At 35.2% G+C, this 18,478-nt stretch overlaps 2 non-coding genes across 2 annotated transcripts; both read right to left on the bottom strand.

The window, feature by feature from the left end:
- Positions 1-1,437: 1,437 nt before the first annotated feature.
- On the bottom strand, positions 1,438-1,544 carry LOC131181878 (small nucleolar RNA R71). Its single transcript, XR_009150353.1, has one exon. It is a non-coding gene; the product is annotated as a small nucleolar RNA R71 (small nucleolar RNA).
- Positions 1,545-5,726: 4,182 nt separating this feature from the next.
- On the bottom strand, positions 5,727-5,833 carry LOC131181963 (small nucleolar RNA R71). The gene has a single exon (XR_009150433.1). It is a non-coding gene; the product is annotated as a small nucleolar RNA R71 (small nucleolar RNA).
- Positions 5,834-18,478: the final 12,645 nt, after the last annotated feature.

The raw sequence follows: 18,478 nt of genomic DNA, 5'->3' as shown, positions 1-18,478 counted from the left end.
ATTGAACATGAGTAGCAATTAGATTTTATTGATTATGATCCTAGTTTTCAATAATAACCTAAGGAAACAATAGGGTGAATTAAATGATTTATACTTCATCTATTATTGTTCAGCTTAACTACTTCCTATTCTTAAAGCAGTTATTAATTTGATGAGGATTGCTTAATACCAATTCAGTTAATAATTAGAGTCAACGAGAGTGCTGGGCTCGAATTAATGAGTATAGGGAAGTCAAGGGTTTACCTCGCTGTTTGGTAAATCTACGTTAAGTATTCAATAAGATATAATTGTATTTCTTTTGTCTATAATCGAATCAATGCATTGGAATGCGAATTACCTTGGACTAAAGTTTGTTTAATTTGAAAGTTTCATATTTAATTTTAGTTCTTAATTTCTAATTTCTTCTTTGGATTGTGAATTATCCCCCCCCCCCCCAACCTTTGTTTCTTTTTCCATTACACAAGTGCACGAAATTTAGTAATTCAGTCTCTAGGATTTGACCTGAACTTACCACTTATTGCAGAAAATTTTTCATTACTGGTAATTTCAGTTAATTTAATTTCTAGTGGAATCGACAGCCATCAAGAATTTTGGCATAGTTGCCGAGGACTGAAATTCATTGGATTTCGTGTTTTTAGTGTTAGGGTATTCTGCTATTAATTTTGTTTGTGAAGTGTTGCTATTTTCAGGTTTTTGGAAAAAAATTACAGTGTTACTATTCATCGACAGATTTTTGGTTGAATTAGGAGGGCGGCCCATATTCATTTTAAAGGAAACGACATTCTGATTATGACCAATAATCTATAAGATTCATTAGCCCCACTCTCTTGAGCCCAAATTCCATTATTTTCTAGGGTTTTGAGGCATTTTTCTGTTTTTACTTTGATCTCTTTTTATTTATGACAAGAACTTCTCAATCTGGTGAGTTGATTTTTGATCCAGAAGTAGAAAAAAATAGCTAAACAGTTGAGAAAATTGGCTAAGCAGGCTAAGAAAATTCCAAGTACATCTGAAGGAGTCCAATCTCCAAGGGAATTAAGTTCGTATTCAGATTCAAATTCTGAAAATGAAACCATGGCTGCTAGAACTTTGAAAGAGTTGGCTGCTCTTGATCTAAACCAATAGCCTTTGTGTATTCAATACCCTACTTTAAATGTTGCTTTTGAGTTAAAATCAAGACTAATCCATTTGTTGCCTAAATTTCATGGTCTGGCAGGTGAGGATCCACATAAGCATTTAAAAGAATTTCATGTTGTGTGTTCCAGCATGAAACCTCAAGGAGTTTCAGAGGATCAAATCAAGCTTCGAGCTTTTTCCTTCTCACTGGAAGGCGCAGCTAAGGATTGGTTATATTACCTTCCTTCTGGATTCGTCAACTCATGGAATGGGATGAAGCAGATATTTTTTGAGAAGTATTTTCCCGCTTCCCATGCTGCCGATATAAGAAAAGAAATTTGTGGCATCTAGCAGTACAATGGAGAGAGCTTGTATGAGTACTGGGAACGAGTTAAGAAACTGTGTGCAAGCTGTCCCCACCATCAAATAAGTGAGCTGTTGTTGATTCAGTATTTCTATGAGGGATTTCTACTAATGGATCACAATATGATAGATGCTGCCAGTGGAGGAGCTTTGGTTGACAAGATACTAGAAGAGGCAAGGAGGCTGATTGCTAACATGGCAGCAAACTCTTAGCAGTTTGGAATGAAAATGGATCACCCACCTAAGAAGGTTAATGAGGTAAGTACATTTAACCTTGAGAAACAGATTTCTGATTTAACTTCTTTGGTGAGGCAATTGGCTGTAGGGAACATGCAAACTGTTAAGGTATGTGGAATTTGTTCGGGTTTGGGTCATGCTACTGACATGAGTCCTGCGTTGCAAGAGGATGAATCAATGCATTGGAATGCGAATTACCTTGGACTGAAGTCTATTTAATTTGAAAGTTTCATATTTAATTTTAGTTCTTAATTTCTAATTTCTTCTTTGGATTGTGAATTACCCCCCCCCCCAAACTTTGTTTCTTTTTCCATTACACAAGTGTACAAAATTTAGTAATTTAGTCTCTAGGGTTCGACCTGGACTTACCACTTATTGTAAAAAATATTTCATTACTTGTAATTTCAGTTAATTTAATTTCTGGTGGAATCGATAGCCATCAAGAATTTTGGCACCGTTGTCGGGGATATTATGGACATTATGGACAGCCACAACGCAGGTATGATCCCTTTTCTAATACTTATAATTCAGGATGGCGAGATCATCCCAATTTGAGTTATGGGAATCAATCGATGCAAAATCGATACCAGCAGCAAAGACCACAAGTGAATCAACCACCTCTACCTCTGCCTCCCTCAAATCAAGGTATGTCACTTGATGAAATTGTTAAGGCTTTGGCTAACAATACACAACAGTTTCAATAGGAGACCAGAAATAGCATTCAAAGTATAGAGAGACAGATTGGTTAGTTAGCTTCATCTGTGAGCAAGCTTGAAGCTCAAGGTTCTAGAAAGCTTCCATCACAAACAATCATGAATCCTAGAGAAAATTCGAATGCGATACTATTGCGGAGTGGGAAAGAAGTTGATAATCAGACTCCATATGAGCCTATAAAAAAGAAGAAGCAAGGAGCAAAAGAGTCTAAAGTTCCTGAAGTTGAGGTAAATACTGAACCTAAACTGAATAAGGTTAATAATTCTGTTCTTCCTCCATTCCCATGCAGGTTGGCTAAAAATAAGAAAGAAGAACAAGAGAAAGAAATTTTGGAGACTTTAAGGAAGGTGGAGGTGAATATACCTTTACTTGATGAAATCAAACAAGTTCCCAAGTATGCTAAATTCCTTGAGGAATTATGCACTACAAAGCGCAAGTTGAGGAATAATGAGAAGATCAGTGTGGGGGAAAATGTGTCGGCATTAATTTAGCAAAAATTACCCCCTAAGTGTAAGGATCCAGGTTCGTTTTCTATTCCCTGCAGAATAGGTGATTCTAAATTTGAAAATGCAATGGCAGATTTAGGAGCATCTATTAATGTCATGTCATATTCAATTTTCCAGACTTTGAATTTGGGTCCTTTGAAAGAAACCAGTGTCATTATTCAGTTAACTGATCGTTCTAATGCTTACCCATTAGGAGTAGTTGAGGATGTTTTGGTGCAAGTTGGAGAGTTGATTTTTCCTGCAGATTTTTACATTCTGGACATGGAGGATAGTGCTCTCACATCAAAGTCAGCTTTGATTTTGTTTGGAAGACCTTTCCTAAAAACTGCTAAGACAAAAATTGATGTGGATGAGGGTACCTTAACTATGGAGTTTGATAGAGAGACTGTCAAATTTAATATCTTTGATGCCATAAAGTATCCTGCTGATAATTGATACATCCATTTTGCATAGTCATTTAGGTTTAATTTCATGGCCATTTTATTTGATTGTTAGTCACTTTTAGCTAATTTCATTAGTTATTTAGATAATTTTTCATGATTGTCAATTTTTGGATTAATTTGTAATTTTACTTTGTTTTGTAGGAAAAATGGTGTTTTTGAGGGATTAAAAAAAAGAAAATTTTCCATTGAGGAGTGATTTCTACAGCCAAAGATGTCAAAAACAAGTTTCAAAGTTGAAGTATGCATTGGCCAAATTGCACATAACTTACCGCATAAGTTGTGCAGTTCTACACAGGGAGAAGAAACAATTTTCCAAACCTGCCTAAATCTGCATAAGTTACTGCATAACTTATGTAGATTCATGCCTTGCTTATGCAACCTCATGGAAAACTGCATAACTTATGCAGTCTTGCACCCTGCTCATGCAGCTTCGCACAGAGAGCCCAGAAACTAGCCGAAAACTGCATAAGGGACTGCATAACTTATGCAGCTCCATAAAGTCTTCATAATAAGCTGGCAGAAGACTCCCTCATAAAAACACACCTCAAACACACCATTTTAGGGCTACTTGTCAGAGAAAAAGATATAAAGAGGCCCTTATCTCATTTTAGAAAAGAGAGGAAAAAAAGAAAAGAAAAGGAGCAACAGCAGAAGAGTCAAAAAGGGGAGCAAAAATGTCACCTCTCCATTTTCTAGACTAGATTTGGAGTTTTCTTTCATTTCTTGCATATTTCCTACGTTTCTTGTATTAGGTTTCTTAGTTCTTAGCTTAGATTAAAGATTTATTTCCATATTAACTCATAATTTCTTGTAAATATTATGGATAGTGAGTAGTTTTCATTAGATTTTAGAGTTGGGATGTAATATTTGAGATATTTTGTGGATTTTGATTGGGTAATCCATATTTTTGTGGTTTTAATGAGTTTTATTCGTTTCTTTTGTGCTCAATGACATGCTTAGTGTAGGATCCCATTAAGTGTTGTTCTTAATCCATGGTTGAAGCACCGAAAGGAGAAAGCTTTGTGATAGATAATCAAGAAATTGGACTTAATTAACTTAAATCTATAAATAGACTAAGGATTAAGAGGATTTACATATTAATTAAGGAACTTAATGGGTCTTGATTAATTTTAACTCCACGAAAGTAGGATTAGATTGATTAAGGCACTCTTTGTCCCACTCGAAAGGGTATTCAAAGGATTTAAGAATTAATCTCCTTAAAACCTGTAAGTTCCACAAGATTGGATAACCAATTTAAAAATCCCCAAATAGCTTGAATATGAATTCCCGAACTCCAGAATCGCCCTTTTTATCATTGTTAATTTCTAATTGAATTTAATTACTTGCCATTTTAAATCTTTCCATATTTCAATTTGCTTATTTTAATTTGATGCAAATTTAGTTAAATCATTACATTGTTGAATAAATTATTAATTTTACACATATAGAATTCACACTTCAATATCTGTCAATTTATTACTTTAATTTCAAAAATAATTCAAATTAGTCAGAATTTTTATATCAAAAATTCAATCATTAACACAACTCCTCGTGGGAACGATATCTTTTCTATATTACTTGTAAGACCCGTGCACTTGCGATTGGGCCACATTAAGTTTTTGGCGCCGTTGACGGGGAGTTGTTTGTTTAAGATTGAATTCTTGATTATTTTAGTTGTTTATAGTTTTATCTTTGTTATCTTTTCATTTTGTGTTTGTTTGTTCTTTTTAGGTACTCTTAATCTTTTATGAGAAGAGCTAGAAGCAGAAGTGACACATCCTTATTGTTTAATCCTGAAATTGAGAAATTTTATAGAGCCAATAAGAAAGAAACCAGAAAAAGGAAAGAAGCCTTGAGAGAAACTGAAATTAAAGCAGACATGGCTGATGAAAGAATTAGAACTGGTGGTGGTAATGCTGGAAATGATCGAAATAATGAAAATGTAGCCCAAGGTCAAAAGGTTGTAAATGCTAATGTACCTAGGGGAAGTATGATGGATCATGCTTTTCCTCGTTTTGATGACTTGAGAGAGAGTATAGCAAGACTAAGAATTGATGCAAATAACTACAAGATGGATTTTGAGGTTCTTCAAATGATTCAAAATTCCCAATTTGGGGGACATCCTTCTGAAAATCCACACACACATCTAAAGAAGTTTGCTATGATTTGTGATATGCAAAAAAAACTTGGAGTATCTGATGATGCAGCAAGATTGAAGCTATTCCCATTCTCTTTGAAGGATAGAGCATTGGATTGGCTTGACTCTTTACCTCATAACTCCATTACAAATTGGGAGCAATTCACTGATGCATTTCTTGCACAATATTTTCCACCTAGAAAAACTTAAGAATTGAGGAATCAAATGACAGCTTTTAGACTAAGAAAAGATGAAACTCTCTATGAATCATGGATGAGATGGAAGGAATTAGAGAGACAATGCCCACATCATGCCATTCCAAAATGGATGATAAACCAGAATTTTTACACCAATGTTACTCCTGCAATTAGAGGGATTATTGATGCTCAAACAGGAGGAGAATTTATTATGACGCATGAAGATGAAGCTTATGAGCTATTGGAGAAAATTGCAAAGAATACTCATCTTTGGAGTAGTCCAAGAGGACCAGCTCCAACTCAAAAGAGGCAAGCTGCTGGAATGTATGACCTTGATCCATTCAACATGATTAATGCAAAGTTTGATGCACTTACAAATGTTTTGGCTAAGAAGATGGAAGATTTAAGTATGTTGGTTAGTTCATCATCATCATCTGGAAGTTCAGAACAAGTTGCTTATGCAGAAGGAACTACCAGCTGTGGAGTAGACTATGGAAAGCAAGCTGCATATGTTGGTAATTATGGAAACAAACAAATAGGGAATCCTTACTCTCAAACTTATAATCCAACTTGGGGGAATCATCCCAACTTTTCATGGCGAAATCAGCAAAGTCAAGTCCCAAATTAGAATCTTCAGCCACAACAGCAATAAGGAATTCCATATCAGCAAAATAGGCAACCATTGCCTAATTTTCAGCAGAGAAATATGAATCCTCCACCAAAACAGCAAGAACAAAGTTGCACCACAGAAGCTTTATTACAACAGATTCTTGCTAACCAAACTAAGCATGATGAAGAGATGAGAGAGATGAAAGCAAGGCTAGAACAGATGCAAACACATAACAGAATGTTAAAAAATCAGATTGCACAACAAGCATCTTCCTCAAGTACCAAGTCTTTTGGAAAACTTCCAAGTCAACCAGAAAACCCAAGAGAGTAGTGTCAAGCTATTACTTTAAGAAGTGGGAAAGTTGTAAATAATGAGAAGAGTGAAAAAAATAAGAAAAGTGAAAATAGTGAGAAGAGAGAAAATGAGAAAGAAATTGATGAGAGAGAAAGACAAGAAAGTGCAGAAAAAGGTAAAGAAAAAATTGAAGAGAAGGAAGAGAAGTATATACCTCCAGAGCCTTATAAACCACAACTTCCCTATCCACAAAGATTTCAAAAAGCCAAGCTTGATAAGCAATTTGAAAAGTTCTTAGAGGTTTTGAAGAAGCTATACATAAATGTGTCTTTTATTGATGCTCTTTCACAAATGCCCTCTTATGCAAAATTCTTAAAAAAAATTCTCTCAAACAAGAGGAAACTTGAAGACCATGAAACTGTAGCTTTGACAGAAAAATGCAGTGCTATCCTCTAAAGGAAACTTCCTCCAAAGCTCAAGGATCCAGAGAGTTTTTCAATTCCATGCCACATTGGGGAATCATGTTCTATAAAAGCTTTATATGATTTAGGGGCTAGTGTTAGCCTTATACCCCTCTCTATTTATGAGAAGCTCAATATGGGAGATCTCAAGCCAACCCACATTTCTCTTCAGTTAGCTGACAGATCAATTAAGTATCCTGAAGAGATTTTAGAGAATGTGCCTCTGAAGGTTGGGAAGTTTTATATACCTGTTGATTTTGTCATCTTGGACATGGAAAAGGATTCTAATATCCCAATTATCTTGGGAATACGCTTTCTAGTTACAGTAGGAGCATTGATTGATGTTAAGGGAGAAAAATTGACTCTTAGAGTTAGTGAAGATCAATTGGTTTTCAATATTAATAACACTATGAAGAAGCATCATTCTGAAGCTGATATTTGTTTGAGAATTGATATTATTGATGAGCTGGTTGAAGAACACTTCAAAAAGAGATATCCGGAAGATCCACTTGAAAATTGCTTGGTTCATGGAGGAAGCATAGACTATGATAACCATCATGTGGTTGCATATGCTCAACATTTAGAGGGTAGTCCACCATTCATTTCTGCTCCATTTTTTCAACTCACACAAAAGGAAATAGTCGAATCTAAGCAACCATCATTCAAGGAAGAAGATGCACTAAAGGTAGAACTTAAACAACTTCCTTCTCAGCTCAGGTATAAATTTCTTGGCACCAATAACACTTATCTAGTAATTGTAAATGCAAACTTGAGTACTTTAGAGGTTGATAAGTTGTTAAGAGTGTTGAGGCAATTTAGGAAAGTTTTAGGATATACCATAGATGACATTAAGGGAATAAGTCCACACTTTTGCATGCACAGAATTATTTTGGAAGAAAATTGTAAGCCATCTATTGAACATTAGAGGAGATTGAACCCAAATATGAAAGAAGTTGTTAAAAAGGAAATTTTGAAGTTGCTTGATGCAATGATCATATATCCTATCTCAGACAGTACTTGGGTGAGTCCAGTACATGTTGTCCCAAAAAAGGGTGGAATAACAGTGGTAAAAAATGAAAATAATGAATTAATTCTCACCAGAAGAGTGACTAGTTGGCGAATGAGCATAGATTACAGAAAATTAAATATTACCACTAGAAAAGATCATTTTCCACTTCCCTTCATTGATCAAATGTTAGAAAGACTGGCTAGGCATTCTTATTTTTGCTATTTAGATGGGTATTCAGGATTTTTTCAAATCCCTATCCATCCAAATGATCAAGAAAAAACCACTTTTACTTGTCAATGTAGAACCTTTGCTTATAGGAGGATGTCATTTGAGTTGTGTAATGCACCAGCCACTTTTCAAAGGTGCATGATGGTAATCTTCTCAGATTTCATTGAAGATATAATGGAGGTTTTTATGGATGACTTTTATGTTTATGGATCTTCATTTGACATATGCTTGGCTAACCTTTCTAAAGTTTTGCAGCGATGTACAGATACTGACCTTGTGTTAAACTGGGAAAAGTGTCATTTCATGGTTTAGGAAGGGATAGTGCTTGGACATTTGGTGTTTAACAGAGGAATAGAGGTTGATAAAGCCAAGGTTGAAGTGATAGAGAAGATGGCTCCTCCTACCAATGTCAAAGGAATTCGAAGTTTTCTAGGGCATGCCGGGTTCTACAGACGCTTTATTAAGGATTTTTCTAAAATAGCCAAACCTTTGTCTAATTTGTTAAGTCATGACATACCATTTGTATTTGACCAAGAGTGTTTGGATACCTTTTATAGGTTGAAGCAAGCTCTTATCACTGCACCAATCATGCAACCGCTCGATTGGAGCCTATCTTTTGAAATTATGTGTGATGCTAGCAACTATACAATTGGAGCTATTCTTGGTCAAAGAAAAGACAAAAGGGCTTATGCTATTTTTTATGCTAGTAGAACACTGGATGAGGCTCAAACAAATTATGCAACAACTGAAAAGGAATTCTTAGCAATTGTCTTTGCATTGGAAAAGTTCAGACCTTACATTATTGACTCAAAGGTGGTTATATTTTCAGATCATGCTGCTATCAGGTATTTACTCCGTAAAAAGGAGGCTAAATGTAGGCTCATTAGGTGGATTCTAATGCTACAAGAGTTTGATTTGGAGATTAGAGATAAGAAGGGAGCTGAAAATGTAGTTGCGGATAATCTTAGTAGGTTGAAATTGGATGGTGAAGAAATGGATGAAGTCCCTATTGATGAGTTTTTCTTGGATGAACAATTTTTCTCTCTTGTTGCTAAACTACCTTGGTATGCAGACTTGGTGAATTATCTATCTTGTGGAGTTTTACCTCTAGAAATGACATGGCAACAAAAGAAAAAGTTTTTGCATGAGGCAAAATTTTATAGATGGGATGATCATTTACTATTTAGGAGATATTGTGATGGTTTAATAAGAAGACGTATTCCTGATGAGGAGACACAGAGTGTTATGCATCATTCCCATGCTTTTGATTATGGAGGACATTTTGGAATCTCTAAAACAGCTAGTAAAATTCTACACTCCCATGCTTTTGATTATGGAGGACATTTTGGAATCTCTAAAACAGCTAGTAAAATTCTACAGGCTGGTTTCTTTTGGCCAAATCTTTTTAAAGATGTGAGAAAATTTGTGTTAGAATGCGATAAATTTCAAAGGAGTGGAAATCTGTCAAAAAGAGATCAAATGCCCCTAAATGATATTCTTGAAGTGGAATTATTCGATGTCTGGGGAATAGATTTTATGGGCCCATTTCCTCCTTCATATAGTAATAAATACATTCTAGTTGGAGTTGACTATGTGTGAAAGTGGGTAGAAGCTATTGCAACTCCAACTAATGATGCTAAGGTGGTAGTGAAATTCTTAAAGAAATTTATCTTGAGTAGATTTGGAGCTCCAAGGGCTGTAATTAGTGATGGGGATTCACATTTTTGTAATAAGCAATTTGAGAGCTTAATGAGGAAGTATGGTGTAGTGCACAAGATAGCTACCCCATACCATCCTCAAACTTCAAGACAAGTTGAAATTTCTAATAGAGAACTCAAAAATATCTTAGAGAAAACAGTGAGCAATTCTCGGAAAGATTGGTCTGTCAAACTAGATGATGCGTTATGGGCATATAGGACTGCTTACAAAACCCCTATAAGAACTACTCCCTTTAGGTTGGTGTATGGTAAGTCTTGTCATTTACCTATGGAGCTAGAGCATAAAGCATATTGGGCCATTCATACCTTGAATTTTGATCTCAAGCAAGCTGGTGAGAAGAGGCTATTGCAACTTAATGAGCTTGAAGAATTGAGGATGGATGCCTATGAAAGTGCCCATATTTATAAAGAAAGAACTAAAGTTTGGCATAATAAGCATCTTAGGAAAAAGGAATTTAAAGAAGGTGATTCAGTTTTGTTGTTCAACTCAAGATTGAAATTGTTCCTTGGAAAACTTAAATCAAGGTGGACTGGTCCATATAGAGTTTCTAAGGTTCTCCCTTATGGAGCAATTGGAATTTGGAGTGAAAAATCCGGGAATTTTAAGGTCAATGGGCATAGATTGAAACATTACATAACTGGAGACCCAATAAAAGGAGCAAGTTGTTATAAGCTCTCTGATCCCTCACCTCCTTTTAGTGAGATGTATGAAGAGTCCAGCTAAGGACTATAAATTAGCACTCTTGGGAGGCACCCCAAGTTCTTTTATTTTGCTTTTGTTGATTTACTTTTATTTGCATTACTTTTGTTTTTATCTTAAATCTCGCTAAATTCAATTTTTGACATTGTTGAATCTTGTCCTTTGTAGATGTATTTCAATGGATGAAGGTTGTTGCACTACTGGAAAGTAACTCTTAATCTGATATTTTATCCATTAACTCTCCTAAGATTGGTTTATTTTCATTGCATAACCTGTGCAGGACCCCTTCTTGGCTTATGCAGAGAAATAAAATTTTCAGCAAAAAGGGTTTGCAGCATATGGTATTTGCTTCTTTGTTGAGGTTAGGTGTGTAACTTTTAAGTATTTGTGCTTATCATATTAATATGATGGTAAGTGGGTCATTTTAATAGTTTTGAGCTTATTTAGGTTGTGTGATTCAATATGCACATGCTGCATTTTCTTGGCATAACTTGGAGAGTCTATTTTCTTTTGTGGATAAATGCAACTTTGTGCAGATTTTTATTGAGCCTTAATGTGCTAAATGTTAATTTGCAGAGTTTGAGTTGAAATGATATAATTCACAAATGTCTCTTATGCAGAACTTACTTCTACAAGCTTGTATGGTGCAATTGTGATGGATTCTGTATATATTGATGTGTTTTTGGTGATAATTTCTCATGATTTATGCTTCATAGGATTACATTTCTTCATCCTAGTGTATTTTTCAAACTTGCAAAACATTTTTTATTGTAATCTGAATCTTGTTGAAATGTGCATAAGTAACTGCATAACTTATGTAGCTTTCAGGTCTCATTTTTGCCATTTTTTCTTTTCTGCTGAAACCTGCATAAGCCTTTGCATAACTTATGCAATCTTGCATAACCAAATTTTTTCCATTTCATTTCTTACAGAAATCTGCATAAGGGTGTGCATAACTTATGCAATTCTGCACCGCCACATTTTTGCCAATTTCCATTTTCTACCGAAACTTGCATAAGAGAGTGCACAGCTTATGCACTATTGCATAACCAAATTCTCTGGGATTCCATTTTCTGCCGAAACTTGCATAAGTTATGCACTTTTGTACGACCAACTTTTCACACTCCCATTTTCTGCCAAAATCTGCATAACCAAGTGCATAAGTTATGCACTTTTGCATAACCAATTTTTCAGACTTCTCATTTTCTGCCGAAACTTGCATAAGAGAGTGCATAAGTCATGCACTTTTGCACGACCAACTTTTTAGACCTCCCATTTTCTGCCGAAACTTGCATAAGAGAGTGCATAACTTATGCACACCCATTCTCCCCTTATGCAGAAAATCACATGTCTTGTGCAAATCAAAATTTTCGGCACCCCACTTTCCCACCTCCCACTTCCCGTCGTTCCTGTTCACAACCTCCCTCCTATTCATTTTTCTTGGCATTAATCCTTCTCCCCACACCTCTTTTCACCGACCGATGCCCTAACTTCCCTTTATCTTTTTCACTTTCTTCTTCCCTCCTCCATTCCCACCATCGACGACAACCACCATGTAAACACCTCCCCCTTCCCCTCAAGGCTCTCCTCTCCAAGTCACACCCCTAGCAATGCAAGCCCCCAATCCCGATTCTCCTCCACAATAAACCCCTCCACCTCCTCCTACGTCCACCTATAAAAGGAGAATTCGATCGAAATCAACCCGACCCATGGCCTCTGCACCACCTCCCATAAAATGAAAAGACCCACCTGCTACTCCACTTTCAGAGCCTACACCCAAAAACCCCAAAACTTCAGCTTCCACACGACAGGGGGTTAGCGTTTCTACCTCTACCCTACAAGCCAAATCACCCTCCTCTAGCAAGAAGCAACATTAAGCAGTGGCATCACAGGTATCCAAATTACCTTAGCCCCTTCCTGATGCAACCCATAAGGAAACTTTTAAGAGCCTAAAGGACAGAAAAGTGCAACCCACTAGGTACATTTCTGCAGATGCCCTCCAATCAGTTAGTTTATTTGATAATATTGTTGCCTACCTTGATGGTCTAGGTTGGATGGAATTTGTGCAAAACAAGAACTAGTTTATCCAGCTCTAGTTTTGGAATTTATTTCCTCATTTTCTGCTACTCTGAAATTGCATGAGATAGATTACAAGCCAACTATGAAATTTAGGTGCTTGGGGTAAAATAGAGAGCTATCATTAGACCAATTTCATAGTATTTTTGGGTTTGCAATTGATGGATTGTTTAGGATACCATATACAGGCATAGAGGTAGCAAATAAAGGTGTTTGGAATGCTGTTCAATTTTGGAGGAGTATTACAAACCAATCTCAGAGTTTTTATGCTGGCAGATCCAAGGCCTCCCAAATAATAGACCCAGCACTTAGATTTATCCATAGGCTTATTACTAGCACTATCTTAGGCCGAGGGACTAGTTCTGGTGCTATTGGAAAATCTGACTTGTTCATGCTATGGTGTGCTTTTCACAAAGTCAAAATATCTCCTAGTTACTTCTTCTGTGAGCATGTGTTACATATTGCTACCAAATCTGTAGGTGATATAGTCATGGGTGGGCTCATAACTGTTATAGCTAAGTATTTTGGTTTTGATCTGGAAGAGCATCCTCTACCAGCAATTTCAGATACTCTATATTTTGATGCTACTCAGTTATCCAAAACTGGATTCAGTTTGCCACCATCTGACACTGCACAACCAGTAGCAGATATAGGACCCACTGCACAATCAAAGGCACAATCTGTACCACCAGTCTAACAGCATTCTACTGAACCTGCACCATCTACTCAGTCTGCACAGGATACCCTAGTAGAATCTGCACAGTCAACACCATCTGCAGCTGGACCCTCTTCATCCACAGCACCTCCTCCCTTCAACACTAAAGCCTTATTCACCTATCTTGAGAGGCTTAGTGATGATGTATATTTTGTGGATAGGAAGCTTGAATCTGGTCTTGATACCCTCAAGGATCGTCATGATCAACTCTTTGATCTTGTTATGGAAACCAGAGATAAGCAGAAAGAGTTAAAAGAGATGATGAAGCAGCTCATGGCTTTTCTGGGAATGCCACCTCTACCTCTATCACCTCCTCCAGAACCACCCCTTCAGCAGCAACTAGTTCCATCCAGTCCTCTAGCAGCACCTTTGGATAAGGGCAAAACTATAGAATTAGATTAGTTTTTATTTTGTTTTTGTTCAACTTCTAAGAGTTTTTCTTTTTGGATGTGCTGAAACAATTTTAGTTTGTCTTGAATTCTGTTTTCTTGAAGTTCAATTGGATGGCTATTCCATTAGTTTTTCATTGCTTCTCATTGCCTTTGCTGCCCTTTTGTGCATACTTGTCAATACATTGTATATATTTACATACCTCTGCTAGTGTTTGCAAGTTTTTCCTTGATATATCATTATGCTGCAGCTTTTCAATATACTGCACAGGCTGTGAAACTCTTTATGCAAATGTTCTGAATAACCTGTGCAGTACCTTATGCAACTCATGCCATACTGCACAACTTATGCACTCTCCTTATGCACCTGCTCTGTAAAGCATTTATTCTGCATAACTTGTGCAGCTTTCTTATGCATTACCATTATTTCTTGAATTCACATTTTAGATGCTAAAACACTGCTATATACGAGGTAACTCTTTCTTTTTGCTTTTAAATTTAACTATTCCTAGTTATTCCTCTTTGCTTTGAGTTTTCATGCCGCACTGCTTTAGACATTGAGGACAATGTCCAATTTTGAGTTTGGGGGTTTGGATTTTGATTTTTGCTACATTTTTCACATTTTGAGTATAGGAACATCTTTCACATTTTGAGTATAGGAACATCTCATCCCATTCCATTTACATATATATTGTAAATATTTTACATATACATCCATACATACATATACATAACATATTTACACACACATTATACATCACTTAGAAATTGTACACATTGCACACAAATAGATTTCCTCCATTTAGTTAATGCATTGCTCATTTTTAGGAATCATGCATCAAAATCTTTTGCCAAATCCCTTGAGTATTGAAAATTTGCCTATGAGAGTGATTTGACTTAACTTTAGTTGGGTTTGTGGATTGAAAGTTTCCTAAAAGGTGCAAAGTTTTGAAATGTTTATCCCTTGCCTATATCTTCTTAGCCAAAAAAGCCACCCAACTAGTCCTTTAGAGATTGGAGTGTTTAGAGGGAGTTATTGAATATAAGGTAGTCAAATGATGTCTCACCAATCCTAGAACAAATTTTCTAAATCTTTCAAAATGAAATACCAGCTTATACTTGAAAAGAGAGATGATTAGGCATTCTTTGATTTAAACCTTCTCATTTTAAACCTTTGGCCTTTTTCCTAATTAAAATTAACCCTTGCAAACCCCTTTGAGCCTTTTTTATTTCTAATTTTTCTTGAAACCCTTATTGCTACCTAGCCAATGAACCAAACACTCCAACCCTTTTCATGAGGATAATCAAATATTAGGTACACTTTATACTCTGATATCATTAAAAAAAAAGGAAGAAAAAAAATATAATAATGAAAGGGAGAAGAAATGCTTGTCATCTTGTAAAAGTACTAGTATATGTGCTTTTCACTATTGTCATTCAAATTGAAAGAAATCCACCCAAAGTAATTAAAGGAAATGAGTTTGGGGGGCGGCATTTTTAGGGACAATCATCAAGAGAAAATACAAGATACAAGTTTAAAGTATCAAAGTGTTCCTCCATTTTTATGTATTTTGTAAAATATGCTAGCACTTGACAATTCTTATTGTGAATTTCTCTCCTCCATATATATATATATATATAAAGAGAAAGAAGAGAGAAAAAGAAAAAAAAGAAAGAAATAGAAAAAAAATAATAATAATAAAATAAGAAGTGTACCTTATGTTTTCAAGATTGAAAATATTCTCATGCTTTGAATCCTTTTTCCCCTTTTTCTTCTTAGCCTCATTTTGAACCCCATAGCCCCATTACATCCCTAAAAAGACCTTTGATCTCTTGATAGTACTTACTACATTAGAGGAGATAGGAGTAGGGAATTTGCCTATGGGATTGAAAAATTATCCATTCATTCATTCAATTCCATCATTCTATATAGAGACACTTTGACTATTGATTGTTCTAGAATTCCTTTTGAGCATGACTCTATCTTTTGATTGGTTGGTTTGGGAATTTTGAATGATATTTGACTTAATGGCTAAGCGCTGAAAGTTTGGATAAGCATTAAATTCTTTGCATTTTTGAAGGATTGGTATATGGATTGTTGGTATGGCTAAAGATAAGTTACTTTAATAAGCGATTTTCATAGCTCTTTGGACAAGGCACCCCTAAAAATTGCATTATATTTTAGAGTTTGCTTGAGGACAAGCAAAAACTTGAGTTTGGGGGTATTTGATACATCCATTTTGCATAATCATTTAGGTTTAATTTCATGGCCATTTTATTTGATTGTTAGTCACTTTTAGCTAATTTCATTAGTTATTTAGATAGTTTTTCATGATTGCCAATTTTTGGATTAATTTGTAATTTTACTTTATTTTGTAGGAAAAGTGGTGTTTTTGAGGGACTAAAAAAAAAAGAAATTTTGTCATTGAGGAGTGATTTCTACAGCCAAAGATGTCAAAAACAAGTTTCAAAGTTGAAGTATACATTGGCCAAATTGCGCATAACTTGCCGCATAAGTTGTGCAGTTCTGCACAGGGAGAAGAAACAATTTTCCAAACCTGCCAAAATCTGCATAAGTTACTGCCTAACTTATGTAGATTCATGCCTTGCTTATGCAACCTCACGGAAAACTGCATAACTTATGCAGTCTTGCACCCTGCTCATGCAGCTTCGCACAGAGAGCCCAAAAACTAGCCGAAAATTGCGTAAGGGACTGCATAACTTATGCAGTCCACTTATGCAGTTCCATAAAGTCTTCATAATAAGCTGGCAGAAGATTCCCTCATAAAAACACACCTCAAATACACCATTTTAGGGCTACTTGTCAGAGAAAAAGATATAAAGAGGCCCTTATCTCATTTTAGAAAAGAGAGGAAAAAAAGAAAAGAAAAGGAACAGTAGCAGAAGAGTCAAAAAGGGGAGCAAAAACGTCACCTCTCCATTTTCTAGACCAGATTTTGAGTTTTCTTTCCTTTCTTGCATATTTCCTATGTTTCTTGTATTGGGTTTCTTAGTTCTTAGCTTAGATTAAATATTTATTTCTATATTAACTCATAATTTCTTGTAAATATTATGGATAGTGAGTAGTTTTCATTAGATTCTGGAGTTGGGATATAATATTTGAGATATTTTGTGGATTTTGATTGGGTAATCCATATTTTTGTGATTGTAATGAGTTTTATTCATTTCTTATGTGCTCAATGACATGCTTAGTGTAGGATCCCATTAAGTGTTGTTCTTAATCCATGGTTGAAGCACTGAAAGGAGAAAGTCTTGTGATAGATAATCAAGAAATTGGACTTAATTAACTTAGATCTAGAAATAGACTAAGGATTAAGAGGATTTACAGATTAATTAAGGAACTTAATGGGTCTTGATTAATTTTAACTCCACGAAAGTAGGATTAGATTGATTAAGGCACTCTTTGTCCCACTCGAAAGGGTATTCAAAGGATTTAAGAATTAATCTCCTTAAAACCCGTAAGTTCCACAAAATTGGATAACCAATTTAAAAATCCCAAAATAGCTTGAATATGAATTCCTGAACTCCGGAATCACCCTTTTTATCATTGTTAATTTCTAATTGAATTTAATTACTTGCTATTTTAAATCTTGCCATATTTCAATTTGCTTATTTTAATTTGATGCAAATTTAGTTAAATCATTACATTGTTGAATAGATTATTAATTTTACACATATAGAATTCACACTTCAATATCTATCAATTTATTACTTTAATTTCAAAAATAGTTCAAATTAGTCAGAATTTTTATATCAAAAATTCAATCATTAACACAACTCCTCGTGGGAACGATATCTTTTCTATATTACTTGTATGACCCGTGCACTTGCGGTTGGGTCACATCAATAATCATTATGTTTTTTCTATTGATGTTGTTGATACATTTGTGCAAGATGTTTTTTAGTTAAGCATGGAAGATGAGTTAGAAAGAAAATCACATTTGCATGAATTAGAGGAAATTCGCCTTAAGGATTATGAGAATTCTAGGATCTATAAAGAAAAGACAAAGGTATTCCATGACAAACTAATGGGCAAAAAGTTTTATTGTATAATTCTATATTGAAGTTGATGCCTGGTAAGTTGCGTTCTCGTTGGATTGGACCCTTTATTGTTATTAATGTATTTCCTTATGGTGCAGTTGAAATTCAAAGTTTAGGAACTAAAAAAGTGTTCAATGTCAATGGTCATGAACTCAAGCTATTTTATGAGGGGTTTCAGGAGCATTCAGTGGATTAAGGAGTTTTGCCATGTTGAGCTAACGACAATAAACAAAAGCGCTTATTGGGAGGCAATCCATGGGTGACTTGTTAGCCACAATCAGATTTATTTTCTTTTCCTTATTTTATTTTATTTTCTAGCATTTTTTTCTTTTATTTTGCATTTAGGCTTTATATTGGGGAAAATGTAAGTTTTAAATGTGGGAAAGGAGAAATTTGTTGCTGCAATTTTTTAATTATTTAAAAAAAATAAAAAATAATAATAAAATAAAATAAATAAATTTGTTCTTATAAGCTTGATTCATGATTCTATATTAACTCCCGGA

This window comes from Hevea brasiliensis, chromosome 7 (assembly GCF_030052815.1).
Source record: "Hevea brasiliensis isolate MT/VB/25A 57/8 chromosome 7, ASM3005281v1, whole genome shotgun sequence".
Classification (NCBI taxonomy): Eukaryota; Viridiplantae; Streptophyta; class Magnoliopsida; order Malpighiales; family Euphorbiaceae; genus Hevea; species Hevea brasiliensis.
The sequence above is the reverse complement of the archived record's forward strand: the minus strand, read 5'-3'. Positions and strand labels throughout refer to the sequence as shown.